At 34.0% G+C, this 27,366-nt stretch overlaps 4 pseudogenes; 3 read left to right on the forward strand and 1 right to left on the reverse strand.

Annotated features, from left to right (window-relative positions):
• Positions 1–1,199: 1,199 nt before the first annotated feature.
• On the reverse strand, positions 1,200–12,646 carry LOC107607732 (uncharacterized; annotated as a pseudogene).
• Positions 12,647–16,804: 4,158 nt separating this feature from the next.
• Positions 16,805–17,330, forward strand: LOC148554186 (secreted RxLR effector protein 161 pseudogene; annotated as a pseudogene).
• A 4,644-nt stretch (positions 17,331–21,974) lies between these two features.
• LOC107607734 (putative pentatricopeptide repeat-containing protein At3g08820 pseudogene) lies at positions 21,975–23,327 on the forward strand (annotated as a pseudogene).
• A 1,824-nt stretch (positions 23,328–25,151) lies between these two features.
• LOC107608656 (putative pentatricopeptide repeat-containing protein At3g08820 pseudogene) lies at positions 25,152–27,072 on the forward strand (annotated as a pseudogene).
• The last annotated feature ends 294 nt before the right edge of the window (positions 27,073–27,366 follow it).

Here is a 27,366-nt window from a genome sequence, read left to right on the forward strand (position 1 = left end):
TAGGAGAAGGTGCTTGTGCAACTCGTAGGGGTGGCAACGGGGCGGGTAGGGGCGGGTTTTTGCTCTACCCGATCCCGCTCCGCCGTACAACAACCCGCATAGAACCCGCCCCGCTTCTACCCGCAGGTAGTAAAATATTGAACTCTAACCCGCCCCTGCGGGTACCCGCCCCTGCGGGTACCCGCCCCGCCCCTGCGGGTACCCGCCCCTGCGGGTACCCGCCCCGCCCCTGCGGGTACCCGCCCCGCCCCTATAATTATTAAAATTCAATAAATAAAATTAAATTTCAAAATTTATATAACCATCATCACATACATAACATAAATTAAAGTAAAAATTTAACTATGATACAATATTATTAATCATTTACTAATTATTTTACATATATTATACATATTATATATTAAAATGATATATATTATATATATAGCGGGGCGGGTATTACCTAAACCCGACCTTGCCCCGCCCCTCCCAAAAACCCGCTCCGCTAAAAACCCGCCCCGCACCGGGGCGGGTAGCAGGTAGGGGCGAGGTGGGTACCTGCAGGTTCGGGTGGTATTGCCATCCCTATGTGCAAGGTGTGTTTTTTGGCCTTATTGACACCAAATTTATGCCAAATGATGACAGAGCCATTGAATAAAATTGCTTCATCCTTGAATTGCTCTCGTCCTTTCCTTCAATGAAAGCTTTCTTGACATGTTTTGAATTCATATGATGCAAAAGTAGTGTCATGCACTATGCTAACTATTGGTAATTATACGGCTCATTCATATTAAGATGTTACCAACAATGCAATGGTACCTGGTTACAACAGTTACAGGATTCAAATCATGTTAGTTTGTCCATTTTTCAACGCCCTTTTTGTATTCTATGTATTTTCCGATGGGAAAATATGAATGGCAAAATTACAAATTCCTACTCTTTTCTCATTATTTTTACATTTACTACCATTTTGCTTTTGCACTTTGAATTGCGTGCATTTTCATAGCACTTCTCTTTCCTGATATCTTTGTACTTACTGTATGCTTTAGGGTGACGAAAAGCTGAAATATAAAAGAAATTTTATGTATTGAAATAATTTAGTTGCATTGGAACCACAAATGGTTTTTCCTTGAGACAATGAAACCATAATCTGTACCAATCATAATTTATCCCAATTTTATTATGAAATTATTACAATTATCGAACATGAAAAGCTGTCATTTTTGTCCTTTAAGATTGATCACTGCAAGCTCTTGTTCAACATACTCTCCTGCACAAAGTGGTGGATATTTGCTTGCCAATGGTGATTCCACAAAATGTCCCAATGGCTTCAGAACTGCATCAGAAGCTATGTGAGCAAACAACTACATGTACTAGAGAAAAATGTTACAAAGTCAATATAACCTACATCAAATTCTTTTTTCAATGAGCTCTTACAATCAAAGATTTTATCTTTCTATCCTCACTCACCGTTGAAGAGACTCTCCATAAGCTATGTTTTTGCTCTTCTGCAGTTCTGATTGCTTCAACAGTTCTATTTGTGACTACTACCTCATGCATGCCAACTATGCAGTCCCCTCCAGTTAACCACTCTATCTGAAATTTGATGTCACGTGGAAAAGGCCATTGATAATGTCAAGAGTCAATATCATTCATCATGGAGGGATGTCAAATTGTGTAAATGCTTGTGCTCACAAGAAGCAACAAGAATACAATTAGAGGCTAAAACAATATAAAATTTAAGGACTTTGCTAACAAGTGTCTTTAGCTCCTTGTCAAGGTTACAAAAATTGATAAGATTTTATTGAAAATTAAACTTTTAGAAGCTTTCAATGTATCAAAAACTAAAAGGTTATTAACCGTAACAAGGGGCCTTAGGGTCCTCAACTCCTCATTAGTAAGAACCAAAGTTTAGATACTCATTCTATGATGTGATAGAATATAGCTGTTAATTAAGTCAAGTAAATTAAATAGTTCAAGAATATGTAAGTTGGCTAAGTAAATGTTTCTTGTTGCAATATAAACTTTGAATTCTTTCCATTGAAATACCAGTAGATTCAGGTGATTTTAAAAATACCTGCTTTCCTGTCTGAATAAGGAGACATCCTAATGGAACCTTCACTTCAACCTTTTGTCCATTTTTTAACCAGATATTCAAACCAGGAAACAACTCCGCCTATGTTACACTTGCGGTACATAGCCGGTCCCAAACCCAGATAAAGGAGGAGGGTTGTGTTAGGTCTTCGACAACCAACATAAAAATATAGTCGAACCCCCATGACATGAATCAAAGACATTATTGCGCTAAAGCTAGGTCGTTGCCCAGAAGTAACGCGTCGTATGGCTCGAGTACGGTGTCAAATGAGCAAGAACCGCTGCATCGGTGTCCGGATGTAGTGTTAAATAAGCAAGGATTCTCGCATTTTTGTGAACGGACGAGGGTAAATAAACTAATTCACAAAGTAAAAGGTAAATGTTCAAACTTTGGTATACAAGAAAGGTGAAAACTAGGAATGGGGTTGGAATAATTGTGGATAAGCAGTGAAAGAAGAACGTAGTGAATGTCAAGAGGGTGGGAGATCGGATCATCTCTATTAAACTTGTGGTGGAGGGAGGTGCTTTCCATGTGATTAGCGCCTATGCACCGAAAGTGGGCTCAGACGGACAACACAAGCTAAGGTTTTGGGAGGATCTAAAGAGTCTGGTTCAAGGCATACCCCTGGAAGATAAGATTTTCTTAAGAGAAGATTTAAATGGCCATGTTGGGAGAGATGTAACTGGATATGGAAGTATTCACGGAGGTCATGGTTTCGAGATGATCAATGCCGAGGGTAAAACTATTTTGGACTTTTTCTCAACATTTGATCTTCTCATCGCAAATACATGTTTTAAAAAGAGAGACGAACATCTTATAACCTATAAGAGTGGCATGACAAGCTCTCAAATCGACTTCTTGTTGAGGAGATTCGATCGGAAATTTTGCATTAATTGTAAAATTATCCCGAGAGAGAGTTTAACAACACAACATAGGGTGCTCGTCATGGATTTTCGCGTGAAGCAAAAGTTGAGGAAAAGACATCATACGAAGAACCCAAGGACGAGGTGGTGGCGGATGAAAGGCGAGGAACAAAGAAGCTTCCTAAGTCGGGTAGGAGAAGAGGCAAAGTGGGATGGGAATGGAAGCGCAGAAGAGATGTGGATGGAGATGGCAGAAGTTATTAAAAGAACAGCAAAAGAAAGCTTTGGTGAATCTAAAGGAATAGGACCAAGAGACAAGGAGTCCTGGTAGTGGAATGCGAGTGTACAAGAAAAGATAAAGTTAAAAAGGGAGTGCTTTAAAGAATGGTCTCTATGCCGCAACGCAGATAACTGAGAAAAATATAAGGCGGCTAAGAAGGAGACAAAAGTGGCTGTAAGTGAAGCAAGAACAAGAGCATATGAGGGTTTCTACTAATCTTTGGGCACGAAAGAAGGAGAAAAAGGTATATATAGAATCGCAAAGAGCCGTGAAAGAAGAACGAGAGATTTGGATCAGGCTAAGTACATAAAGGATAAGGATGGAGAGGTGTTGGCTCAAGAGAAGCTTAATGAAAGGTGGAAGAGCTACTTCTACGAGTTATTTAATGAGGGACAGAAGACTCTTCCGAGCCTTAGTCGGTTATGCACAAGGAAAGAAGATCAAAACTTTGACTACTATCGAAAGATTCGAGACTTCGAGGTAAAAGATGCTCTAAAGCAGATGAAAAATGACAGGGCAGTAGGACCTGATAATATCCCGATTGAGGTTTGGAGGGATCTTGGAGAAAAAGGCATCAACTGGTTAATCAAGCTTTTTAATGAGATTTTAAAGTCAAAAAGGATGTCTGATGAGTGGAGAAAGAGCACTTTGGTATCTATCTACAAAAATGAAAGATATACAAAGTTGCGAAAACTATAGAGGAATCAAGCTTATGAGTCATACTATAAAGTTATGGGAAAGAGTGATAGAACGGAGTTTGAGAAAAGAGACACAAATAACAGAGAACCAATTTGAATTTATGCCAAGCAGATCTACCACTGAAGCGATATACCTATTAAGAAGAATGATGGAGATGTATCGTAGTAATAAAAGAGATCTACATATGATATTTATTGATTTGGAAAAAGCGTATGATAGGGTACCAAAGGAGGTCTTATGGAAGGTTTTAGAAAAGAGGAGAGTAAGGATCGCATATATTCGTGCAATTAAAGACATGTACGATGGGACCACAACTAGTGTGAAGACTCAAGGTGTGACAGAGGAATTTTCTATTGGTATAGAATTACACCAGGGATCATCTTTAAGTCCATACCTTTTCACATTAGTCTTGGAAGTACTCACAGAGCACATCCAAGAGCTTGTGCCATGGTGCATGCTTTTTGCCGATGATATCGTTCTTATGGAAGAATCAAGGAAAGATCTAAATAAAAAGTTGGAGTTATGGAGAGAAGCTCTAGAAGTGTATGGTCTGCGTATAAGCCGTAGCAAGACAGAATATATGAAATGTAAGTTCAGTCTAAGAATGGAAAACCCTAATATAAAGGTGAAGATTGGAGAAAACATCCTACGAAAAGTTAAAAATTTTAAGTATATTGGGTGCATCATACAAGATAATAGAGAGATTGAACAGGATGTAAATCATAGGATCCAAGCAGATTGGTCAAAATGGCAGAGTGTATCTGGTTTTATATGCGACAAAAAAGTGCCTTTAAAACTTAAAGGTAAATTCTATCGCACCGCTATAAGACCGGCTATGCTTTATGGTACGGAGTGTTGGGCGGCTAAAGGGGAACACGAACATAAGATGAGTGTGGCAGAGATGAAGATGTTGAGATGGATGAGTGGTCATACGCGATTGGATAAAATAAGGAACGAAGATATAAGGGAGAGAGTTGGAGTAGCACCCATTGTGGAAAAGATGGTTGAATCGCGTCTCAGGTGGTTTGGACATGTGAGAATAAGACCGATAGAACATCCAGTCAGGAGGGTGAATGAGATGGAAGATAGACAAGGGAAGAAAGGCAGAGGAAGACCTAAGAAGACCATCTATGAGGTGGTCAAACGAGATCTACATGTAAACGATCTATCTGTAGACATGGTACATGACAGAGCACAATGACATCGTTTGATTCATATTGCCGACCCCACTTAGTAGGACAAGACTTTGTTGTTGTTGTAGTATTCAAATCAGGAAACCTACTTTTACCATGTATTGTTAGGAAGTTAATGTCAGTGATATCCTGCAAGAACCGTTCCTTCTTGACCATATTTTTGAAGATCACTCCCTGTGGGAGCTAACAAATGGGGGCCCTGGTACATGACAATACAAGAGATTTCAGTGAATAGAAATCACAGATAATTGTAAAAAACAAATTAGAAAAAGATGAAGTCATTGCTGAGTTTGAGAGTTCAAAAACTGCCAAGCAGGAATCATTCGATTATGAAACAATTCGAAAATATATCTATGCCCACAAGAAAACCATCCAGCTCATTTTGGAGGTTCAACAAAGGTCTATGTGCCTTTCTTTGCATTTTTCTTTCCCAGATCAAAGCATAAGTCTCAATCTTGTTGAATTACAAATGTCATTGTAGTGGGAAACTACGACAACTTAATCTTTGAAAATAAGTACATCTTGCATCTTTTGTATGATAGATAACTACAGATAATAGTGGATAAATATCAAAGTATGCTTTGCTTGCAACTCTTACAGTAGAAGACTGCTAAAATAAGGGAGCATTTTGAAACTTGAGGATGTGTAATTGCAAGTGAAGTGTTGATTCGATAATCTTTATTCTTACTAGTTGGCATTCAACATTATTTCTTGTATGACAAATAATTCTTTTATCAACTCATTTTACTTAATTTTGCTTTTAATGCGTTGTCTAGTGTTGTTGTCAATTGTTCATCTAACAGGCCAAATAAAAAAAAGACCCACCAGGAAGCAATTATTGGGAAGTGTACAGAAAAGGGTTTGCTAATTGTCAAACATACTCACCAGCTTCATAAGAGAAGTGAATGCATCCTTCTGAAGACCAAACCCAATAGCTGCCATTTCAGCAACCACCTAAGATAGAAATATCAAAATTTAGATAACTCAAGTGAGAAATAGTATGAAAGAACACTTAAACAACTCACTTCAATTGCTGCTATCATTTTGTTTCCCCAGGAATCCATGGTTTCTTTCCATTCAGAGAAACCTTCAGGTATGACAGGCTCAGCATTGAGTTCCTGCAAAATTCAGATAGCATTAGGAACAAAGAATAAAAGCTAACAACACATAGCTTTTATGGGAAAGAAATGATAGACATGAGACCTTAAACCGGGTATTTGATGGTCGAGGACCAATTCTCCAAAAGTATCTCCATTTGAGATCAGGCCCAACAGGAGCATGTGGCTGGTATTCTTTAGGCATTGCTTTCAGTTTTTCTTGCATTTCTTCATCGACCAAGCTTCTTGGAACCTCTACTTTTTCCGGTGTAACCCCAACCTAACAAATCCATTTGTAAAAAGTGTTCATGATTATCATGCATCCAGGATATATTCTCTTTGCCATCAAAATTCAAAACTATCAGACGACAATAAGAAAAGAAAAGCAAACAAAATTGAGGCAGTGTATGAATCCTATTTTCTCCAACCTTAAGTCAACTATCAGAAAGTTAGCAGCACAATGCTTGCTACTACAACAGTGCGGAAGTGATAATGTTAGTCATCAAATATATAGATTCTCATCAGAAAACAATAAACTCATACTTGAAAAGTAATAAAAATATTAAATAGCATCAGTCATGTTATCCAATTAGAAAGCTTCTAACATCATCCTCTAAAATTACAAATATTTATCATATCTTGTCTAGTTCAGAGATTAGCATGCCGCATAGCTAAGCAAAGATTTTATCAAAATTCTGAAGGATCACGCAAGGAATTTTCATTTTTGAGAAGTGCCAGACACTTTACAACTACAATTGCTCACACGTCAATAACAAATTATCAAACATTCACATACAAAAATATAGAAATCTCTGGAGGGTTTATTCCACAAAGATGACGGTCAATGCATTTTAACAAACATCAAACATCTTTTAATATTTTGGCGGTCAGGGCAAATTTCTTTAACGAATTTAATTTTCATACATTAAGTAAAAGAGAGTTTTCCGCATACCAAATCACCATAATTTACCTATTTTCAAAACCACTAAAAAATTCATGAATCTGATTGCATGACCGACTGAACCCTAAACTCTTTTCACTAATAAATATTATTTTTGATATGACAATTATTTTAATCAACTATGTAAAATTATTGTAAATAAATAATAAAATAATTAATAATTGGGTACGAATAAATCAACAATAATATTTATTAAAAGTTTTACATGTCCAATAATATTCTTAGTTGTGTTTAAATTTTGATAATAAATTTAACTTACTTATTTTATATAATGAATACTTTAGAGATTATATTATTCTTTATAGAATACAAAATTTTTACTCTATGTTATTTGACAATTATTTATTTATTTAATATTATATATTTTTCTCTTCTTTAACTATTTAGATAATATATATAATGAACAAGTATTTTCATTGAATTAATCATAAAGGTTAATAAAATATAATGACATAATTTTTACCTAATTGTATCGAGTAATAGCGATGTTTTACAATTATTTATCATTTAGAAGATTCATAATTCAGACATAGTTTCTCTTCTGTTTTTTATTTTTCATACCTAATGGCGACTAGCTAAGATTCTATCAATAGTATTACCTATAGTAGATTATGTGATGAAAAAGTTTGGAAAATAAATACAAGAATTATAAGGTTATGGAAAGTCCCATCTAAATTTGATAAGAGCAAGACGACTTACATAGAAACAGTTCTAATGGATGATAAGGTTAGTTGATTATTTTTCATGATTCTTTCAAGTGATGTTAGGTCGAGTTTATAAATATTTTTAATAGCTTTTTAAGTACTAATAGCTTTTATATTTAATTTGTTTTACAGTGTGATAAAATTCATTGTTCAATCAAGAGTTATTTCGCAAAGATGTTTGAGAATGAACTAATCGAAGGGAGGGTCTATATGTCTTCTCAAATTCTGTGATTGAGGAATCAAGCGGAATTTATCTTCCAACTGCACACATGTGTAGAATAACTTTTAAGAAATCACGTATAGTAAATACGGTCGATGATTGTAAAATTTCTGACAATCATTTCAATTTTCTTGCTCATGTTGATATATTAAAACAAACAAATAAACAATCTAACTTATTTGGTACGTAGTTAATTTGTATTAACCTACACAAAATTATTTTTTATTTTAATTTTTGCCAAGAAATTATATAATAGCATCATTTTATCGATAACATAAATTTTAACATTTAATTTATGCAAATGTTTAAAATTGTATTGTAACTTTTTTAAAGGTATATCCTTTTATTAATATATTGTTAGTTTTATCGTGTAGTATAAAATAAATTGATAAAATCTCTTTATAAGTAATTTATTATATTATTCATTTATTTGTCCTTAATTTGATACTTTTAATTCATTTTTTTTTTCAATTAGATGTTATTGTCTTATTGGACTCTTGACCGGAAAAAGATATCTTATATCATGGTCAAAAATAGGGAGAAGTGGTCATTATATTGTAGTTGATCTTCATGATTTGTAGTATGTAAAATTTTAATATTTCACAACGAGATTTTATTTTGTAACAATGATCTTTTCATATGCAAAATCTTTTATTTTTTTCATGATATATTACTACTTATTTCTCTTCATTTTCGCTTTTATTTAGAAATAAAAAAAATAAGGTGCACACTGTGGGATTAATTTGCAACCTAATTACTCAATTATCTACATGATCACCAAGCAACTAAATACATACTTATTCTCCAATATGTAAAACTTAACAAATGCATTGGTAAGCATATGTTTTTAACCTTTTATTTATGTTATATCTGTAATCATATTATATCTATTTTTACGTATATATCTTTTTAAAAAATATTCTTAGTATTAGCACATGGTGTATTAAATAAATTTTAATTATCTGTAACATATGATAAAAATAAAAATTAAACTAAATAGATATTACAAACACAAACACAGACATAACTCATTTAATCCAGCTCTAGACACAATCACAGCAAAGAATTCCCTAACCCACCCATTTAACTATTTCACCTACTTTCATAAATCTACCTAACAATTCCCCTCTTCCCCTGACCAGGATCATAAAACTCATCATAATTGGGGTCTAACTGTTACCTGTTACAACCAAACACACAAACAATCCTAAACCCAAATAAGAACAAACTTAGTGGCCACTCAACGACATAAAGAACAAAGCCGTCACGGGTTCGTCATCACTGCCCACCCGCCGCGCCGTCATGTGCTCGCCATTTGAGTAAATTAATAAAAACGATTAATAACTACGTTAGAGTTGATACACTTAACACCAGATTAAGAAAAAACGAACAACGCATGATATGTTACTTTTTATTAATCAAATGATTATAATTCAAATTAATTTTAATAAACTTAAAATTATAATTTCAATTTTATCATGTGCATGACACGGGTTATTACACTTGTAATATATTGAGATTTTATTTAAAATGTCATATAATATATTAAAGAAGAAAATACATTTATTTAAAATGTCATTTAATATATTGAAGAGAAGAAATGCAGCAAATTCAAATGGGAGAGCAAGTTGATCCAAAGTGATTCCATTCAAAGTACTAATAGTCAATAACATATGCATTGAAAATATGAATATAATAAAATAAAAAAATTGAAAATATCAACCAAAGAACATAAAAAATTCAAGAATAAAAGAGAGATACTACATCAGCAGTCAAATGCCGAATTTTAAGATTTAAGTAACGATAACTTTTGAGTTTTGAGTTCACTTTCAATTTGTAGGATGCTTGGATCAAATGTGAAATTAATAGATTTAATCAATTTTAATATCTGTATTTGGATATTTTAATTTGATATATTCTACTTTAACTTTAAAGATCGAACTCTAAGGCATAATGTTCTAGTAAATTAAATAACTACTACTTGTACTGAGTTCTTGGTCAATATGCATTCAAGTGTTAAGTAGCAGAAAGATGCAACTGGGGTCCTGCATACGAGCTACACAGGGCATAGGAGAAGGTGCTTGTGCAACTCGTAGGGGTGGCAACGGGGTGGGTAGGGGCGGGTTTTTGCTCTACCCGATCCCGCTCCGCCGTACAACAACCCGCATAGAACCCGCCCCGCTTCTACCCGCGGGTAGTAAAACATTGAACTCTAACCCGCCCCTGCGGGTACCCGCCCCGCCCCTATAATTATTAAAATTCAATAAATAAAATTAAATTTCAAAATTTATATAACCATCATCACATACATAACATAAATTAAAGTAAAAATTTAACTATGATACAATATTATTAATCATTTACTAATTATTTTACATATATTATACATATTATATATTAAAATGATATATATTATATATATAGCGGGGCGGGTAGGGGCGGGTATTACCTAAACCCGACCTTGCCCCGCCCCTCCCAAAAACCCGCTCCGCTAAAAACCCGCCCCGCACCGGGGCGGGTAGCAGGTAGGGGCGAGGTGGGTACCTGCAGGTTCGGGTGGTATTGCCATCCCTATGTGCAAGGTGTGTTTTTTGGCCTTATTGACACCAAATTTATGCCAAATGATGACAGAGCCATTGAATAAAATTGCTTCATCCTTGAATTGCTCTCGTCCTTTCCTTCAATGAAAGCTTTCTTGACATGTTTTGAATTCATATGATGCAAAAGTAGTGTCATGCACTATGCTAACTATTGGTAATTATACGGCTCATTCATATTAAGATGTTACCAACAATGCAATGGTACCTGGTTACAACAGTTACAGGATTCAAATCATGTTAGTTTGTCCATTTTTCAACGCCCTTTTTGTATTCTATGTATTTTCCGATGGGAAAATATGAATGGCAAAATTACAAATTCCTACTCTTTTCTCATTATTTTTACATTTACTACCATTTTGCTTTTGCACTTTGAATTGCGTGCATTTTCATAGCACTTCTCTTTCCTGATATCTTTGTACTTACTGTATGCTTTAGGGTGACGAAAAGCTGAAATATAAAAGAAATTTTATGTATTGAAATAATTTAGTTGCATTGGAACCACAAATGGTTTTTCCTTGAGACAATGAAACCATAATCTGTACCAATCATAATTTATCCCAATTTTATTATGAAATTATTACAATTATCGAACATGAAAAGCTGTCATTTTTGTCCTTTAAGATTGATCACTGCAAGCTCTTGTTCAACATACTCTCCTGCACAAAGTGGTGGATATTTGCTTGCCAATGGTGATTCCACAAAATGTCCCAATGGCTTCAGAACTGCATCAGAAGCTATGTGAGCAAACAACTACATGTACTAGAGAAAAATGTTACAAAGTCAATATAACCTACATCAAATTCTTTTTTCAATGAGCTCTTACAATCAAAGATTTTATCTTTCTATCCTCACTCACCGTTGAAGAGACTCTCCATAAGCTATGTTTTTGCTCTTCTGCAGTTCTAACGACTTTTGGACATGGTGGACTGCATCAACAGAGATACTTAACCCGTTGAAGAATGCTGACTGTAATCCTCAATTGCTTGCCATCATTTGCTGGAACTGCTGGAAAGCTCGCAACCAGTTGATTTTTGAAGGTTCTACTTCTATGCCGTCTGCCATTCTAGCAAGCTCTGTCAAGTTGCTTCGTGAAATCCAAAGAACTCCCAGTTTAGGTCGTCATCTCCATGAGACAAGCCCTTAGTTGTATTCAATTTGATTTATCATTATTTCTTCTTTAAGATTTTTCTTCGTTTTTCGACCACGCACCGTTGGATGAATACCTTCAGTGTAGTGTTTTTAGGAAATCCCCACCTTTTATTATGCTGTTCTGCTTTTGGACATCTTTGTATTTCATTTTTTAATAATTAATGAAATATAACCTATTATCTTTGGAAAAAAAAATATTAAAGGGTTAACTACCAAAAACGTCTCTAAATTATTCAAACGCTGATAAAAATGCATTCGAATTTTATTATCGACAAAAATGCCTTCAAATAATTTAAAAACACAACAACAATACCCAACAGTAAATATATATTTTCAAAAAATACCTTAAAGATTGAATTTTGATGTAATTTTTTACAAGCATGATTATAAAAATAAGATATTATTATACATAAAAATTAGTCACTTTTTGTTAAGTATATATTTTTTCATAATTTTTTTGTTAACAACCAATAATACTTTTAAAAAATCACAAAATAACATACACATAACAAAAAATCACCAAATTTTAAAAATAATAATATCTCATTTTTATAATCATGCTTACAAAACATTACATCAAAATTCAATCTCTAATGTATTTTTTGAGAAATACATATTTAATGTTAGTTTTTTTGCAAGATTATCTAACATTAAATATGTATTTCTCAAAAAATACATTAGAGATTGAATTTTGATACAATTTTTTGCAAGCATAATTAAAAAAATAAGATACTAATTGTTGGAGATAAGTGTGTATGTCCAACAAATAGTACCTTCGTACTATCGAAGGAGAAAGTTTTCATTCACTAGGGTACTCAGGTATTGACATCTAACCTATCTTATTTCAATAAAGTTTTAAGCACAAAATAGATCAATAGGATTACTTTATTACTTCCGCTGCGTGTTATGAACACTTGTAATCCTACAGTGGTATCAGAGCCATGGCCCTTTTGTGTTTAAAATTTTATTGCAAAAATTTACAGAATTAATAGGATTAATTTAAATTTTGTTATTATAGTGAATGTGATTCCTAATAATGGCATGGGATGCTATTATTAAAATTATAAATTTATATGGGATAAAATTATATGTATGTTAAGGAATATACTGTTATTATTATTTTTATTTATTTATGAAATAAAACTGAAAAGAAAAAAAGGATAAATAAATTTTATATTTTGTTTACGAGGAGTTACCTGACAACCAGGAGATTCGTACTCAAGGATAAAATTTATATATATGTATTTAATACATGGAATGAATTAATTTTTACTTGAACCTAGACAACCTAGGGGTATAAAATATAATTCAATTAAATAATAACCTGAAAACCAGGTAATTATTTGGGATTAAAATTGTATGTGATACATTTAATCATCTGTTTAAAAATGTATGAGTAATGACTTGACAACCAAGATATTCATTCATGATTTTAAATATTTTTTTAACACTTAATTTAAGAAATAAAGATTTCTTAATTTTCTATAATAATAATTATTGTAGAAAGTGTTATTTGTATGTGTAAATACGTACTTATATTTGTTTTTTTCTTTTAGATTCATGAATAATATGTCTACTCTATCACTGCGTGGCATACTTGAAAATAACAAGTTGGCTGGAGCCAATTATGATGATTGGTATCGCAATTTGAGAATTGTTCTCATGCATGAAAGGCTAATTGATATTATCGATAAGCCTGCTGTAACGGCCCCAGTTCCTAAAGAGGATGGAGGTATTGATAATGAGGCAACCAAGGTTTATGAGAAGTACTTGGAAAATTATCTTACTGCCAAATGCATCATTCTGGCATCCATGGGTTCTGATCTTCAAAGGCAACATCAGGATATGGATCCACCAACTATTGTTGAACATCTTAAGAAGATGTATGGTGCACAAAGTAAGATGGCCCGATATCAATTGTCCAAAACTTTGTTTAGATCCACACTTGATGTGGACTCTCCTGTTGGACCCCATGTTCTTAAGATGATTGATCTTATTGAACAACTTGAGAAGTTGGAATGCAAATTGGGCAAAGAACTTTCACAAGATTTGATCTTGCAATCTCTTCCAGAAACCTTTTCACAATTCATTGTTAGCTTTAATATGATTAAAGTAAGCTGTGATCTTCATGAAATGCTCAACATGCTAATTGATTATGAGAATCAAATTGCATCTGAGAAAAAGAAAGGAGTTGCTATGGTAGTTGGCAGCTCTTCTAAGAAGAAAGGAAAGTGGAAAGCAAAAGGAAATGGAAAGAATAATTTTAGAAGAGAACCCATGGCACCTAAAGGTGGTGTGACCAAACCCAAGGGCAAACAAGAAAAGGCTGACAAAAATGATGCTGAATGCTTTTATTGTAAAGGCAAAGGTCATTGGAAAAGAAACTGCAAGGAGTACCTTGCTTCTTTAAAAACCAAAGAGGAAGGTAAGACATACTTGAAAACAGTTTTCATGATTTCTTTAGCTACTATTAATTCTTCTATATGGGTATTAGATACCGGAAGTGCTCATAATATTTGCAATTCGTTGCAGGGACTACGAGTAAGCAGATGGCTGAAGAAGGGAGAAACTTACCTTCAAGTCGGGAACAGAGCAAATGTTGCTGCTGTAGCTATAGGATCTATTTCTTTAACAATGCCTACGGGCAAGACATTAATATTGGAGAATTGTCATTATGTTCCTAATTTTGTTGCAAATGTTATTTCTGTTTCTATATTGGACAAACGTGGTTTTTATTTTAATATTAAAAATGGCATTTGTTCTACTTATTATGGTGATGACTTATACGTAAATGACTATCTCCAATATGGCATTTATATTCTTCCTGATTTAAATGGTAATTCTGTCATGCATGTTTCTACTCTCAAAAGAGAGAGGAATAATCAAGTAAATGAATCATATCTTTGGCATTGTAGACTTGGTCATATAGGAGAAAAAAGGATTTCTAAGTTACATAAAGAAGGTTACCTTAACAAATATGATTATGAATCATATGTAACTTGTGAATCCTGTCTCAAAGGAAAAATGACCAAAACTCCATTTATGGGACATGGAGAAAGGGCTACAGAATTATTGGGACTAATACATACAGATGTTTGTGGACCAATGAAAATTCAAGCCAAAGGAGGATATTCCTATTTTATCACTTTCACTGATGATATGTCTAGATATGGCTTTGTGTATCTTATGAAACATAAATCTGAGTCATTTGAAATGTTCAAAATTTTTCGCAGTGAAGTTGAAAATCAAACAGGTAAAAGCATTAAGGTGCTTAGATCTGATAGAGGAAGAGAATATCTAAATGATAATTTTCTTGAGTACTTAAAGAAAAATGGGATTCTTTCTCAATGGACACCTCCCGGTACTCCACAACACAATGGTGTTTCAGAGAGGAGGAATCGAACTTTATTAGATATGGTTCAATCCATGATGGGTTTTACTGATCTTCCATTGAATTTATGGGGCTATGCTTTAGAAACAGCAGCATATTTGCTAAATAAAGTACCCACTAAAGCAGTTTCTTCAACACCATATGAGATATGGAAAGGACGAAAACCAAATCTCAAGCACATTAGAGTTTGGGGATGTCCAGCATATGTTAAGAAATTGCAAAGTAATAAACTTGATGCTAGGTCCGATAAATGTAGATTCATTGGTTACCCTAAAGAAACAATGGGTTATTATTTCTATCACCCTTCTGATCACAAAGTGTTTGTGGCAAGAGGTGGAACCTTTTTAGAAAATGAATTTCTTTCTGAAGGAAGACAAGGTGAAGAAATAGAACTTGATGAAGTTCAAGAAATTAAACCAATGAAATAGTACAAGCTCAAGAATATGAAATTCAAGGTGAGCAACCAACTTTGGATGTACTCAAACTAACACCAAATTTATCATCTTCAAGAGTTGAGGATAACGAACCAATAGTAGTTCAAAGAGAGATTAATGAACCAATCCTTGAACTACCTTTGGTACAAGAACTACCTCTTCGACGGTCCACAAGAGAACATCGTCCACCACTAAGGCTAAACCTAATGGTGCAAGATGATGTGGAAAATGGGATCGATTATGATGATAATGATCCTAAGACTTATGAAGAGGCAATGCAAAGTTCCGAAAGTCTAAAATGGCAGAGTGCCATGGAATCCGAAATAGAGTCTATGAGGATCAACAATGTTTGGACTTTGGTTGAACTCTCAAAAGACATCAAACCTATTGGTTGCAAATGGGTTTACAAGAAAAAGATTGGAGCAGATGGTAAGGTAGAGACCTATAAAACCCGTCTAGTTGCCAAGGGATACCGTCAAAAGGAGGGAATATATTATGAAGAAACATTTTCTCCTGTGGCAATGCTCAAATCTATTCGGATTCTACTTGCTATAGCAGCTTACTATGATTATGAAATATGGCAAATGGATGTGAAAATAACTTTTCTTAATGGAGAACTCAAAGAGGAAGTGTACATGACACAACCTGAAGGTTTCACACTTCAGTCTGATCATAGTAAAGTTTGTAAGCTGCAACACGCCATTTATGGGCTAAAGCAAGCTTCTAGAAGTTGGAACATTTGCTTTAATAAGACAATCGAAAAGTTCGATTTTATCCGGTGTGAAGAGGATCCTTGCATATACAAAAAATTTAGTGGGAGTACAGTCATTTTTTTAGTACTCTATGTTGATGACATATTACTAATAGGAAATGATGTACCAGCATTGCAAAATACCAAAACTTGGCTATCTCAACAATTCTCCATGAAAGATTTGGGAGAAGCAGCCTATATTCTAGGAATAAAGATCTATAGAGATAGATCTAAAAGGTTGCTCGGACTCTCACAATCTATGTACATTGATACCATATTGAAAAGGTATAACATGGAAAACTCCAAAAAAGGCTATTTACCAATAGGCACTGGAATTACTCTTAGTAGAAAGGATTGTCCTAAAACTTCTGAAGAGAGAGTACGCATGAGTAGAATACCATATGCTAGTGCAGTGGGAGCTATCATGTATACCATGACATGTACACGTCCTGATGTCGCATATGCGCTAGGAGTAGTCAGTCGATATCAGGCAAATCCAGGTAAGGAACATTGGAAGGTGGTTAAATCCATTCTTAAATATTTAAGAAGAACCAAAGACCAATTCCTCATCTATGGAGATTCTGAACTTATACCAAAAGGGTTCACTGACGCAAGTTTTACCTCAGACAAAGATGATAGCAAATCTACTTCAGGTTATGTTTTTACCTTAAACGGTGGTGCAATGAGTTGGAAAAGTTCCAAACAAGCTACTGTAGCTGATTCAACAACTGAAGCTGAATACATAGCAGCAAGTGAGGCTGCTAAAGAAGCTGTGTGGATGAAGAAGTTCATAAACAAGCTTGATGTGGTGCCTTCAATTAAAGAACCACTTCCATTACTGTGCGACAATAATGGAGCCATTGCACAAGCAAAAGAGCCAAGATCACATCAAAAATCTAAGCATATCTTGAGAAGGTATCATTTGATAAGAGAGATCATTGAACGTGGAGACGTTGAAATTCAAAAGGTTGCTGGGAAGGATAATGCAGCAGACCCATTCAATAAGGCACTTGGATCAAAAGAGTTTGATAAGCACATGTGGGAATTGGGATTGAAATATATGACTGATTGGCTCTAGTGCAAGTGGGAGATTTTGTTGGAAATACATGTATGCCCTAGATCCAATCTGTCATTGGCTCTAGTGCAAGTGGGAGATTGTTGGAGATAAGTGTGTATGTCCAATAAAATATTATTGTGAATTATTATTATTATTTTTATAAGAATAAACTTTTATAATTTATGATAGTGTCCTTAATTAAAATTAGAAACGAATAATTACGATATGGATCATAATAATGAGATATACGTTTTTTGAGTACTTTTAATTTAAATTGTTCTTAATCGTAGAATCACTAAAAATGGGACATTAGTGATTCGGATAGATTAATATATATATTAATATATATATATATATATATATATATATATAATAGTCTTCATTGGATGAAGATTAATAGATCTCATTTATTAAATTATATATATAAATGGTATATATAGAGATATAACCATTGAACTGACTCACTCTAAGAATTCCTAATGGTTATAGTTACCGTATATTTGTCAATAGGATATTCTTATGATGAACATATAATATTAGAATTTTCCTTTGACCTGCGACTATCATAGTAATTGACAATGTATTTATTATACTTTGATTCCGGACACCTAACACCCTACGGTGCTAGTTGAATGGACATTGGGTATGATTTAAATACTTGTAGAATTAATGATTAGTCAAAATGGAATCCATCAACTATGGTAATGAGTTTGAGCTCTACGATTATAATGAATGAAATAAACAATGCCTTGGCCAAGGGGTTTGAATGAATTAAGAAATGAGTTTCTTAAGTCATTCATAATTCATTATAATAATGGTAACAAGTTAGAGTTTGACAATTAAACCGTACTCTAAAAGTTAGCCAAAAGCTGAAAAGATGGAAGGAGTTGTATTTTTTGTTCATCTTGGGTTCTTAGTAAAAATATTATTACTTTATACTATCGGGTCGTCAAGGAGCGTTGCTAGATGCCAACCTTGATTAGTAAATTTAGTATGACTAATTTACTACCCGCTTAGTATTGAACCTATGGGGTCACACACTAACGAGTGTTCTAATCCTTGGTAAATAATCATTTAATTATTATTTTGATTAGATCAAATAAATAATTATATTAATTCAAATGGAATATTATTATATTCTTTGCTAGCACCATAAATATAATAATATGATAATTGAGAATATTAAATAATTAATTATTTATTCTATGATGAGTTTTAAATATGGATAAGATCCTAACTGATTCTGTTTCAAATTAAATTGTAATTTGATTCACAAATCAGTCACCAATCTCATACTATATATATGTGTATATGATAAAAGAAAGAATACACAAGTTTTTCTTTTACCTCCACATACACAAATATTCCAATTCTTAGTGAAGAATTGCTGGTGCAAGGAGTTGCAAGAAATTTCTCAGTTAAATACATTGGTCAAGGAGTTGACAACAAGGATCAGTCTCGGTGTGGATACACATAGTACCTTCGTACTATCGAAGGAGAAAGTTTTCATTCACTAGGGTACTCAGGTATTGACATCTAACCCATCTTATTTCAATAAAGTTTTAAGCACAAAATAGATCAATAGGATTACTTTATTACTTCCGCTGCGTGTTATGAACATTTGTAATCCTACACTATTATCTTTAAAATTTGGTGATTTTTCATTGAGTATATATTTTTTTGTAATTTTTTTGTTAACAACTAATAATACTTTTAAAAAATCACCAAAAAATATATACTTAGAAAAAAAATTTCCAAATTTTAAGAATAATAATATCTCTTTTTTTTAATTATGTTTGTAAAAAATCACATCAAAATTCAATCTCTAAGGCATTGTTTGAAAATATATATTTATTGTTGGGTATTGTTGTTGTGTTTTTAAATTATTTAAAAGCATTTTTGTCGATAGTAAAATTCAGGGACATTTTTGTCAGCGTCTGAATAATTTGGGAACGTTTTTGGTGGTTAATCCAATATTAAAATAGAATTACAGAAACATAAAATCATATTTAATAAATATGAGATATAAATAAAAGTATTTTATTTAAAGATATTTTATATTTATTAAATATGAAAATATTAATAAAAAATATGATTTATTTTTTATTATTTTTATTATTTTTAATAATTATATTTTTTATTATTATATTTTTTTAATTTTTGAATCAAAAAATAAAATAAATTAGACTTTCATAATTTATTTTAGTTTATTATTAAACAAAATACAAAAATATTAATTTTTATATTTCTGTCTTTTATTTCTTATTCTCATATCTTATCTTATTCTGTTTTTTAAACTAAATTTAGTCTTAGAAAATGATTTTCTCAATTTTTTAATGGACAATATAAAATATAATTTTTTATATTTTTTTATATATTTTTAAATTCTACCTATAAAATATATAACAAAAAATTATATTTTATATGTCAAATAAAAAAAAAAACAAGAGAGAATCCAATTTTATAAAGCTGCACTCTGATTTGGAATTGGATGCTTTTAAAACGAACGACTTGAAACATATAATGTATATTGAACTGGATTAATTTATTTACTCTTGGAAAAAAAATAAAAGTAACTTAGGTTAATAGAATAGATGAATAAATAAAAAGAACTCATTTCATATACACAAAACGCTATTTAAGTAGATAGAAGAAATGCATCAATAAAATAAGAGTGATTTTAAATTGGTCTCAGAATTATTTTGTATTAGATCAATTAGTTTCTAATAAAACAATTTGACAAATTGTTCCTATATTTTTATAATATTAGATAAATTAGTTTCTTATCTTTTATTAACATTTTAGAAAATTTAATTCGTTTACTATACTATTTTTAAACAGTTATACTACATATACAATTTTTTTTTGTCATTTAAACCTAACTAAATTAGTTCAAATCCAACAAAAACCAATATCGAGTTCAAGAGCGTATAAACACGCGTCCGTTCAATTGTTCAGTAGCACAAAGCTTAATATGAAGAACGCTTCATCTCTCTCGATCAAAAGTCAAAACTGAAACAAACTTATTTAAACATCGCTCAAAATCTCTAAATAATTTCTCAAAATCTTCACAAAAACTCAAGGAAATCTCAAAGCTACATTCGAAATCTTCACCAAGAAACACAGAAACAGAATACAAAAGATTATTGAAGGTACTGTTTACTAATCGTCCATTTTTTTCACTTTTCTCTTTCGCATTTTCAATCGTGAAACACTAGATAGTCATATTTTTATTTATTTAATAGATTCATTTTGTGTTCTTGCATTAAAGTAAATATTACTGTTCTCATATACTGTTCATTTGGTGATAACTGTGTTAAGTCGATGTAAAAATGTTATTGTAGTGTTTCTTGTATATTTTAACCTATATTTACATGTGTTTGAGGAATTTAAATGTGTTTTTATGTATGTTTGAGTGTTTGCATATTTTGAACTGAGTTTGTATGTAGTAATAGTAACAATTTTCGATGCATTTTACCTGAATAGAGGTGCAATTGGCATTGTTGTCCTCTTTTTATTGTAACTAGGCAACAAAATATTGTTATTATGCTTTTGGTGTCATTTTGTGCATGTTTAAGTGATTTGCATGTATTTTTGTCCATGTTTGAGGGATTTGCATATTTTGAAACTAAGTTTGAGGGATTTGTTCATGGATTTACTGTAACTATCCCATAGAATAATGTTGTTGTAGTACTTCTGGTGTTATTTTATGCATGTTTGATTGATTTACATGTCTTTTTGAACTGAAATTATGTGATGTAATCAAGAAATACTTTCGGTGCATTTGATGTAACTTTCAGTGCATTTCATGTGAATTGAGGTGCACTTAGTGTTGTTGTTACTTATTAACCTATTTTTTTATTCCTTATAGAAAAAATGACAATTAAGAGATTTGCTGAGAGGAGCATCACAAAGGAAAAATGACCAAAATATCAACTAAGCATATATATATATGTTAGAACAATCCATTTCTATTTTATAAATATAGTTATGAAACATAATTTTTATTTATGTACAAAAAGCTCATGATTTGAGGTACTCCACAAAATTTATTTCTGATTTATTTAGCAAGATGAGCAATGACATGAAAGCTATTGTCGAAGAATCGGGATTTGCTGCTATGAGGCATATCTCAGCCTTGAATGTGTCGTATAAGCTCCTGAAAAAATTGGCATATTCATTTAATTTGTACAAAAGCACACTGGACACACAGTATAGTGTAATTCACATCACCCTTGACAAAATAAAGATGCCCATGGCTTAAATGCATATGGTGAAAATCCATTTTGTAATCTATCTTGTAAATCAAATTTCGGTATTTTTTTTACATTATTTCTGTGTTATTAAAATATTTTTGTTGCTGTTATAAGAGAGTGTTATCCAAACAAAATTGTAAATAAATAAATTAATGAGGAGCAGAAGGAAGTTATTGAAAACTTCAAAAACTGTTCTTTTTTACTTTTGACAAAGTCTTTGATTGATGTGAGTGTTGAACCCCATGGGGTGGGGACATGCCCCCTGCCCCCCGTCTCAGTTAGAGGACTTGGCTAGTGGAGAGTGGATTGATAAGTATATAACTGAGAGTGGTTTCCATAGGAATGTGTTTGTGTTGATTTCTTTGGTTGACATGTATGCCAAGTGCGGGAGCATGGAGAAGGCGCGTCAGCTTTTTTATGGAATGGTTGAGAGGGGTATTATTTGTTGGAGTGCCATGATTAAGGGCTATGCATCTGATGGGCTTCCTAAGGAAGCACATGACTTGTTCTTTGAGATGCAGAGGGAGAATCTGAGACCTGATTGTTATGCCATGGTGGGAGTTCTTTCTGCATGTGTGAGGTTGGGAGCACTGGAGTTGGGGAATTGGGCTAAGGAAATGTTGGATGCTAATGAGTTTTTGTTGAATCTTGTACTAGGCATTGCCTTGATTGACTTTTATGCTAAATGTGGAAGCATTGCACAAGCGGTGGATATTTTCATAATGATGAAGGAAAAGGATCGTGTGATGTTCAACGCCATAATTTCTTAACTAACTATGAACAGGCATGTTCGGGCCATATTTGGGGAATTTGCACAAATGGAGAAGTATGGAATTCAGCCAGATGGGAACACTTTTGTTAGCATACTTTGTGGGTGTACTCAAGCTGGGTTAATGATGGTCGGCGATATTTCAATAGCATAAGTCATGTCTTTTCTTTAAGTCCTACTATCGAGCATTATGGATGCACGGTGGATCTTCTATCCCGTGTAGGCTTGTTGGTTGAAGCACATAATTTGAACAACAGTATGCCAATAAAATCGAATACTATTATTTTGGGGGCATTATTGGGAGGATGTGGTTGTATTGTGATACTAAATTGGCAGAACCCATGTTAAAGCAAGTCATAGATGGGATGAAGCAGAAAAAGTTAGGTTAACGCTGAACGAGAAGGGAATGCAAAAATTACCTGGGTGTAGTTGGGTTGAAGTGGATGGGGTTGTTCATGAATTTCTTGTAGGAGATACTTCCTATCCTATGTCAGCAAAGATATATGAAAAACTTGAAAGTTTGTTTAAGGAATTAAGAGAAGTCGGTTATAGTTCGACTATTGAGTTTGTGTTCTTTGATATAGAGGAAAAGGAGAAGGAGTACTTCCTTGGCTGTCATAGTCAGAAATTAGCCGTTGTATTTTTCCTGATCAATACTGGGGCAAATGACATCATTCGTGTTGTTAAAAATCTATGCGTATGTGGTCATTGTCATGAGGCCATAAAACTTATTTCTAAAGTTACAGGGAAAGAGATAATCATTAGGGATAATAACAGATTCCATTGTTTCAGAGAAGGTTCATGTTCTTGTGGAGATTATTGGTAATATTTTATGGTGTCGACTAGTATAGAATCCGATTTAATTGTTTGCTGCACTTCAAAAGTTGACAAAATAGTTTCTCTTGCATATGTTAAAATGTTCTGCTAAACCACCATGAACATTTTGACGGAGGAAACTGAAACCTGAGACTTGCAGGGATAGACCTTCAAAATTATGGTCAAGAAGGAATTGTTCTTGCAGGATATCACTATGATGTTAACTTCATAACAATTCATAGTGGAAGCAGGTTTCCTGGTTTGAACATCTGGTTAAGAAATGGACAAAATGTTGAAATGAAGCTTTCATTACGATGTCTCCTTATTCAGACAGGAAAACGGGTAATTCGAAAATCAGCTGAATCTACTGGTAAAATTTCAACGTAAAGAATTAAAGTTAATTTTACTTGACTCAAGTAGTGAGCATCTATCTCAAATTTTTATCAATTGTTAGATTGAATATTTAAACTTTGGGTTTTGCTAATGAGTAAGGGCACTTGTTAAGGCTTAATAAAAAGTTTGTTTTTAAATCTTCAGTGCACAGAATGCATTGAAGTATTCAAAATGTAAAAATCTTACTATTTTTTTGAAACTTTTACAAGGGCCTTAAGGGCGCTTAATAGCAAGAACCCTTAAAATTTAAACTATTGTAGGCTCTAGTTTTATTGTCATTACCTCTTGACATTACCAATGGCCTTTTTTGTCCCTTGTTTTTACTGTTGCAAAATATGGATAGAGTGGTTAATCGAAGGGGACTGCATAGCTGGCGTACATGACGTAATTATCAGAAATGCTATTTTTGATGCAACCAGAATAGCACAAGAGCAAAAATATAGATTATGGGGAGTCTCTTCAATGATGAGTGAGGATAGAAAGATGTAATCTTTAATAGGAATAAGCAAGAGCTTAATGATCATGGCACTAGTCTCTCCATCTTTGCTTCATTACATTCTTAAGTCTTTCTTTGATTTTCATATTGTTTGTGCTGAGTTAGTCCTCACTGGCTTCGTGGATCGTTGGCTTTCTCCTCCTTTAGGTGCAGTAAAGTTGAATGTTGATGGTTGTTTGTTTGGTGATGGTACCTCTTAACAAAATTGTTGGTGCGAATTGATGGCTGGGATTTGTTGGGAGGACTTTTTATGCAGACATTACTCTGGTTGAGATTGCAGCAAAGAGTGGGCTGAGCTATCCTGATAGCATGGCTTCCGTAGTATTGTGCATGAGATGGATTTTTGGGAGGCTTTTTCCTTGCGCCAGTGTCACCGGGCAAATGGGTCCATATGCTTAGTGGCTGATTTTTGCAATTCATGGGCTTCTAAGGCGTGCTTGGTAGGTTTGTTGTGTCTTAATTCCTAGAAATTCAAACAAATGCGCCAATGCTTTAACTTGAGGTGGTGTAGCGCAAAGGAATAACCTCCAAATCGTTGCGTTTCCTCCAACAGTGGTTGCACAACTTCTGCGAGTTGGTGCTTATTTGTCTTAGCTGCTAGATTTTCTTTGTTTCTACTTTCTATACTCTACCAAAATCAAGAGCTTAATGAAATTGACTTTGATGAAGGTTATATTGACTTGTAACAATTGTCTGCCACATGTAATTATTTAAACATAACATAAGATGCAGTTTCGAAGACATTGGGACATCTTGCGGAATCGCTATAAGCAAACCAATTCTTACCACTTGGTCAGAGTTGATGCTTTGGGAAACTGTGCTGCTCTAGACGGCGACGACGTTCAGAGATGTAACCTGCATTCGGCATCGTTGCACCACCGCACATGCTATCATTGGCCTGTTTCTCTCTCCTGTTTTGAAGTTGATTCCCGTTGATGACTTCCCATGGCGGAAATAGAGCTCAAGCACTGCCTCCTCCATGGCCTAAACTCCTTCAACCACCTCAAGACCGCCCATTGCCGCCTACTCTGCCTCAACATCGACCATGATAACTATCTTTTCAACATCATCCTCCAGTATTCATTTTTCTTTCACAACACGCCCTATGCCAAGCGCATCTTCTCCCAATCCAAAATCCCTAAGATATACCTCTTTAACACTATGATTCGTGGAACGGTCTCCAGCGACTCATTTGACGACGCCGTTCTGTTTTACAACTCAATGCGCAGCGCCGGGTTCTTGCCAGACAACTAAACGTTCGCTTTTGTACTCAGAGCGTGTGCCAGGCTGGCGGAATTTCCATTTGGCGTCAAGCTCAATTCGCTTGTGAAAATGGGATTCGATTGTGACGTGTTTGTCAAGACAAGTCTTTTTTGTTTGTATTCAAAATGTGGGTACGTAAAGGATGCACGAAAGGTGTTTAATGTATTTTTGAGAAGAATGTTGTTTCGTGGACTGCTATTATCTGTGGGTATATTGGGTGTGGCCTTCACGAGAAAGCAGTTGGTTTGTTTAGAGAGTTGCTAGAGGTGGGCGTAAAGTTGAATAATTTCACTCTCGTTCAGATTTTGTATTCGTGTTCTCAGTTAGGGGACTTGGCTAGTGGAGAGTGGTTTGATAATTATATAACTGAGAGTGGTTTCCATAGGAATGTGTTTGTGTTGACTTCTTCGGTTCACATGTATGCCAAGTGCGGGAGCATGGAGAAGGCGCTGCAGGTTTTTTATGGAATGGTTGAGAGGGATATTGTTTGTTGGAGTGCCATGATTCAGGGATATGAATCCAACAGGCTTCCTAAGGAAGCATTTGACTTGTTCTTTGAGATGCAGATGGAGAATCTAAGGCCTAATTGCTATGCCATGGTGGGTGTTCTTTCTGCATGTGCGAGGTTGGGAGCACTGGAGTTAGGGAATTGGGCTTTGGGATTGATGGATGTTGATGAGTTTTTGCTAAATCCTGTACAAGCATTGCCTTGATTGACTTTTATGCTAAATGTGGAAGCATTACAAGCGCGGTGGATATTTTCAGAATGATGAAGGGAAAGGACCGTGTGGTGTTCAACGCCGTAATTTCTGAACTGGCTATGAACGGATATGTTTGGGCCACATTTGGGGTATTTGGACAAATGGAGAAGTATGGAATTCAACCAGATGGGAATAATTTTGTCGGCTAACTTTGCGGGTGTACCCATGCTGGTTTGGTTAATGATGGTTGACGATATTTCGATAGCATGAGTCAAGTATTTTCTTTAAGTCCTACTATCGAGCATTATGGATGCATGGTGGATCTTCTATCCCGTGTAGGCTTGTTGGTTGAAGCACATAATTTGAACAAGAGTATGGCAATGAAACCGAATACTATTGTTTTGGGGGCATTATTGGGAGGATGCGGTTGCATCGTGACACTAAATTGGCAGAACCCATGTTAAAGCAAGTCATAGATGGGAATGCAAAAATTACTTGGGTGTAGTTGGTTTGAAGTGGATGGGGTTGTTCATGAATTCCTTGTAGGAGATACTTCCCATCCTATGTCACCAAAGATATATAAAAAACTTGAAAGTTTGTTTAAGGAATTGAGAGAAGTCGGTTATAGTCCGACTACTGAGTTTGTGTTCTTTGATATAGAGGAAAAGGAAAAGGAGTACTTCCTTGGCTGTCACAGTGAGAAATTAGCCGTTGCATTTTCCCTAATCAATATTGGGGCAAATAACATCATTCGTGTTGTTAAAAATCTATGCGTATGTGGTGATTGTCATGAGGCCATAAAACTTATTTCCAAATTTACAGGGAGAAAGATAACCATTAGGGATAATAACAGATTCCATTGTTTCAGCGGAGGTTCATGTTCTTGTGGAGATTTTTTCTAACATTTTGTGATGTAGACTATAGAATCCGATCTAATTATTTGCCGCACTTCAAAAGTTGACAAAATAGTTTCTCTTGCATATGTTTAAATGTTCTGCTAAACCTCCATGAACATTTTGACGGAGAAAAATGAAACCTGAGACTTGCAGGGACAGACCTTAAAAATTATGGTCAAGAAGAAATTGTTCTTGCAGGATATCATTATGACGTTAACTTCATAACAATTCATAGTGAAAGCAGGTATCCTGGTTTGAACATCTGGGTAAGAAATGGACAAAAGGTTGAAGTGAAGCTTT

The sequence above is a fragment of the Arachis ipaensis genome, chromosome B7 (genome assembly GCF_059453495.1).
Source record: "Arachis ipaensis isolate K30076 ecotype BB chromosome B7, ASM5945349v1, whole genome shotgun sequence".
NCBI classification, from domain to species: Eukaryota; Viridiplantae; Streptophyta; class Magnoliopsida; order Fabales; family Fabaceae; genus Arachis; species Arachis ipaensis.